We start from the raw sequence: 5,608 nt of genomic DNA on the forward strand, positions 1-5,608 counted from the left end.
GCAGACCCTGCACCGCCCACGCGGGCCCCCGTGGCTCTCTGGGAAGTAGGATCGCAGCTCTGCGGCCACGCGCAGGGAGACCCTGAGGGACCCTCGGGCTGCGCCGGGCAGCACCGCACGCAGGACGGGCAGGAGGGCGCCGCAACCACACCCAGCCGGGCCGGCTTGTTTACGCCTCTCCTAGCGCCCTCCCGCCCGCCCGGCCACGTGACTCTCCGCCCCGCCCCCCGGGTTCTCGCGTGGCTCCTCCCGCCGTGCCGGGCCTTCTTTTTGCCTCCTTCGGAGTCACAAGATCGCTCAGCGGCAGCCTTGCGGGATCCTTCCGCCCGTCCCCGCCCCCCTACCTTAAAAAACTCTTCTTGTTTTTTTCCTCTCGGCCAGCTCACATCATCATTAATGAGTGGAACGGCCTCTTCTGTTCGGTGGGGTTAGGATTAGAGTTAGGGTTGGGGTTAGCGTCATCTGCGTTTTGGTTCGAAAAGTAGGCTAGGCCTGGCCGGGGACTCTTTTTCATGGCGGAGGCCGCGACCGGCCGTGGACATTTCACCGCGGGGGGAGGTGCCGTACGTCCAAGATGGCGGCGCCCTGTAGGCTGGAGGAACTGTGAGGTAAACAGCTGAGGGGGAGGAGACGGTGGGTGAGTATGGGGGTGTCTCCCCTTCCTTTTTATGGGGGCTTCTCGGGGCAGCGCTGGCATCGTAATCCCAGTCTGAGAGCCTCTGGGGGGTTGGGGTAAGGGGGTCACTTGCCGGGTAGGGACCCCAGGGAAGGGGGATTCGGACAGCTCTCCCCTCCCTCTTATTACGCGCTATCTCCGGCTGGGCCCAGCCGGGACTGGCGGGTCCCTGGGGAGGAAAGGCGGGCCGGGCCGGCACTTCGCCCCTCCTCGGCGGCCGAGGGGACGGCTGCACCCCCGGGCCTCGGTGCCGAGGGCAGGGGTGAGGTGGGCCCCATCGCCAGCCGGTCACTCGGTGGGGTGACAGGTTCACCCGGGGTGCGGAGGGCGGCGGAGAGACGCTCGGCGGGAGCGGAAGGGTTGGGGGTGGGGCTGGACCCTGGACTTAAGGAGAAGGGTCTGCGGTGGGGGGAGAATGAATGGAGGCTGCCTGTGGGCATCAAGGACTCGCCTAGACTCGTTGTCTCCGCTGAAATTTGCATGACTGGAGTGCCTCGCTCCTGGTGTGCTTGTGGGTGTTTAATTGATGGGGAAAGACAGTTACCTTAAAGTCAGCAGAGGTGATTCTTAAGAGACAGCTATTTGCAGAGCAACTCCTAGGCACTCATTCATTCATTTGAGGAACTGGAGGATGAAGAGAGCCTACAGTCGGAGATCCCTTGTAGAATTAAAGCTCGCTCTTTGTGTTTCTTGCTAAAGTGCTTTACTTCGTGTGTCTTGAATTTGTGGGGGGGAGCAGACTTGGGGACGCAGTCCTCCCAGCCAATAACAACAGCTAGCGTTTATGGAGCATTTGCAGTCATCATCTCGTTTGGTCCCCACAACAGATGCAAGAGGCAGCCACTATTAACACCTCCGATGGAAGAAACTGAGGCCTGGAGAGAGTAGGGTAATTTGCCTAAGGTCACACACTGAGAAGTATCTGAGCCAAGAGTGGAACTGGGGTCTAACTGATTCCAAAGAAGTGACTCTTTTATTTATCTGTTACTTGATCAAAGCTGGCCTGTCATTCAGTGATTAGAATTAATCAGTTAGCCTAGCTTTGTACACGTATGTGTGTTTAATTTTGAAGGGGGGTTCACTTGGCTTATTTGCCTTAGCTTTTGTTTTGAGGTGGCAGTGTTGTGCATGTAAACTTGTTAGTCTAAATTAGGCTGAAAAGTATTTGTTTTTTAAATATATAAAACTAATGAGATTTTTGCAGAAAGAAGTCTTACTAAAATCCTTGCTGGATTTTTTTTTTAATAGAAAGCATAGAAGTAGCTATCATTTCACTTTACATAGAGTAAGCTGTAAAAGTACTAAAATAGAATAATACTCTTTTGAGATAATTTGATTTATAATTATGGGATCTACTTGGAGTCATCTGAATTCAAACAGGCTGGCAAAGTGGAGCTGTAAATTTCAGGAAGCATTATAAAACCTAATCTTCTGGGAGCCTTTGATTTACTGAGCAACCACCTGTGATTCTTAAGCATTCCTGAGTAAACCTGGAATATGCAAGTGTGAAAACTGATTTAGGGTTGTGTAGGGAAATGTACCTTTAACAGTCATGCATCAGGCAAATGAGACTCCTCAGAAACACTGAAACATTATTTGCTATTGCCCTGGGGAACTGCAGAATCTTCCTCTAACCACCTGGTGTAAACTTAAGGTGTATTTATAGAAGATGTAAATGGAAAATATACTCTTACTAAAATTAATGTCCAAAACATTCTTAAATCACGTGCCTAGAAGGGCAGATGATGTAAGCTTTCTTTGCTTCATGCATTTCCTGGTGTCATAATGCTTGGTATGTTCCTAAATTCCTAGTTAGAAAGAAGGTGGCTACTAGCCGGTATATTGGAGTATCTCAAATCTTGTGACTCAGTTATACTCTTCCTCACTGGGTTAAGAGCAAAGACCGAGTGTGGTGGGTCTGTTGTGGTGTAATATGATGCCTTCTGTGTGTGCCTGGTTTCATTGGTGAGATGAAACTGAATAATCTTGTCAGGGCAAATCTAATATACACCCATATATGTAATGTGTACAGAATAATGAAATTTCTGGAAACAGGGGATTTCAAACTGTAATGTTCATGAGAATCTCCGTGCACAGATACCTGGCCCCATAATAGGTAGACCTACATATGCAGAGTTTGAGGACACTTTGTGTATATGTTTTGGAAGAAGTCTGCTTCTGACATGCGCTAGAGGTTCAGGACCACTGGCTTGAAGTATCATTCTGGCTATTTGCTTTTAATTTGTTATTTATTACAGAGGCATTTCTTACAATAGCTTCTAACCTCTAATGTATATAGTGTTGGGCGAGTTTTGAGCTCTAATTTAGAGCCTTTATCTTACAGCTGTGTCTTCTTTGGAAGTTTGTTAGGCTACAGGTATGTTCATTTCCCGGTTCCAGGGCCATAGTGAACTAAAATTAGCTTCTCCTGGAATTAATTGGATATTCTTGGATGCCAATGAGTCAAATACAGCACTACATCAACGATTTCGAGTTTTTCTAAAGAGTCAAAGAGCTTTCAACCTTTAACTGGTCAATTAAGTTATCAGCCTCAGTTTCTTCATCTGTGAAGGAAGGGAGTTGGATAGTAAATTAATGAATATTTCTAAGTCTAAATTTATGAGACTTAAAGTCCTTCTGGGGCTTCAGCCAAACATTCTGACCAAGTTGATTGAATCAGAGTGTTAGTGGTGTTAGAGTAACCAAGCAAATTGGTGACTGTTAGCCTGTACAGTTGGGTGAAAACCTGCTTAACCTTTCCTTTATATCATCATATTTTTTAGAAGGTAATTCTCTATAAGGTTCCCATATTACAGATCTCTCTTTGAAAGATTAGTTTTATTTGTATTAGTTTTGTTTGTCATTTAAAATAGCTATAGGCAAGAATGAAAAGTATACTCAATAACATTCAAATTTGTAGCTGTTTGCTTTAAATATGTATGTAGTATATATTAAACACTGAGGTTTTTTTGTTTTGTACCTCAGATCATTAATTGGTAACTAATTTGGTTTGCATGAAATACTCATTTATTTTTCCATTTAAAATGATCTGGAAGAGCATCAGCAGTTTGAGATTAGTCTTTCTCTGATTTACTTTTTAAGCTTATGGTTTCTGGAAATTAGTAGTTTAATGTTTATTTTAACGTCTGTTTTCATGAGAGATAATAAAGATTTGTATTTTATATACTGTATATAAAAATATGTTATCTCAGGACCTTGTCAATTTCTTCTTGTCCCTTCCCTTGTGTAGTGCTAACTTTTGTTATATACAGGTAAGTAGCAAAAGATAACAATACTTTTTAAGGTTGAATGAATTCAGATTGACATCTAGTGAGTGAAGTGCCTTAAAAACCCAGCTTTGATCCCAAACAAGGCATGGTCGATACAGGCCTACAACTCACAGGTCACTTTCTCAAGTAAATACAATGGCAATAGAGGCCATGAAGTGTTTGAGTGACAAGGGACAGTTTTGCCCTTCTGTTGGTGATGTGATAGAAGACACAGTGGGGAGTGACAGGAAGAATAGATGTAGTGACTTTAATGTCTGCAGTCATTAAAACCTGTGCTAGCTTGAGCAGTTCACAGAGCACAGTAACAAACATGAAGTGTATCCATTTTAAGTTACAGAATGGTTTTATCAATGTTTCAAATACCAGTTGTTAAATGGATAGAATGCTAAGCTTTATGTACCCAGCAATACATTTTATTTAGTAGTAATATTGTTATAATAAAGTTTATATTTATTATTTATGGGCCAAACACTGTGCTAGGTATTTTCCATGTCTGATCCTGTTAACTCTTTCTACATCCTTAAGAGGCAGGATAGGAAGAGGAAACTGAGGCTTAGGGACTTGAAGTAAGTTGCCTTAAGGTCACTATTCAGTGGCTAAGCTGGGCTGTGAACCCTGTTTGGTTACTCCAGAGCCCAGACATTTACTCTTCCACTGTGATAAACTGCCTGATCTGCTCATATCATAAACCAACTCACGGGTCAGTGGTTTTTAACTTTTTTTTTTGGGGGGTTGGGAGTGCTCAGTTGCCCTCTGAAAAATCTGTGGGAAACAGGACCAAATGTCCCTTCCTCTACCCTTTATGTCATTCGCCACCCCTCAAAAAAAAAAAAAAATACAGATACAGAATTTTGGATATAGCTTCAGAGACTTTCTGGATCTGAGCTCGAAGCCCAACTGATGATTTTAGATGGATTAGTGCTCTTAAAAATGGACTTGGGCTTTATTAAAAATAATTTTCTTTCGGTTTTTTTTTTTTTTTAGCCAGAAGGCAGGAAAGGCCCATGTCTTTTAAAGATGGACTTATGTACTGTTTGTGTTATAAATCATTTTGTGAAACTTCTATATTGAAAGATTCTGTACACTTTACTGGGAATTTAACCTTAGGTGCCACATTTTAAAAAAATAGAAGTAGAGAACTCAGGTATGTAACCTGCTAAATGCTTGTCAGGCTTGGCATTCAGTCTGTGTTGGTACCTTTAGCACCTGGCAGAATTCCATTGGGCTTTTTTCCTAGGTTTATGCATTATTTCTTCCCCCCTTTGAACCTCGAAGCGGATATATAAATGAATGTTTCTTACCTTCATCCCTCTTTTCTTGTTCCTAGACCAGTGGTTCTGAACTTTTAGTGGGCATCAAAATCACCTGGAAGGCCCCATCCCAAAATTTCTGATTCAGAGATCTGGGACAAAGCCTGGGAATTTGTATTTCTAACAAATTCCCAGGGGATCTTCATGCTGGTGGTGTGAGGACCACATTTTAAGAACCACTGTCCTAGACTATCAAACCCTGTATCTTTCTTGCCTAGAATATTTCTCTTTTGGTCTTATAAACTTGAAACTTAGAGAAATCCCACAGTTTGCTCATATTTCTTTTAAGGGAAGCTTTTCATAGTTACTTTTTGAAACATACACATTATCTG

General features: G+C 43.5%; 1 protein-coding gene across 1 annotated transcript in view; it reads left to right on the plus strand.

The window, feature by feature from the left end:
• Window positions 1–551: 551 nt before the first annotated feature.
• The window catches only part of TSC1 (tuberous sclerosis 1), a 52,169-nt gene continuing 47,112 nt past the window's right edge, over window positions 552–5,608 (plus strand). The window contains exon 1 of the mRNA XM_012639825.1: window positions 552–637. The gene's annotated coding sequence lies outside the window, so the exon portion shown is untranslated. The remainder of the gene's footprint in view (window positions 638–5,608) is intronic.

The sequence above is a fragment of the Propithecus coquereli genome, unplaced genomic scaffold (genome assembly GCF_000956105.1).
Source record: "Propithecus coquereli isolate 6110/MARCELLA unplaced genomic scaffold, Pcoq_1.0 Scaffold142, whole genome shotgun sequence".
In the NCBI taxonomy this organism is placed as follows: domain Eukaryota; kingdom Metazoa; phylum Chordata; class Mammalia; order Primates; family Indriidae; genus Propithecus; species Propithecus coquereli.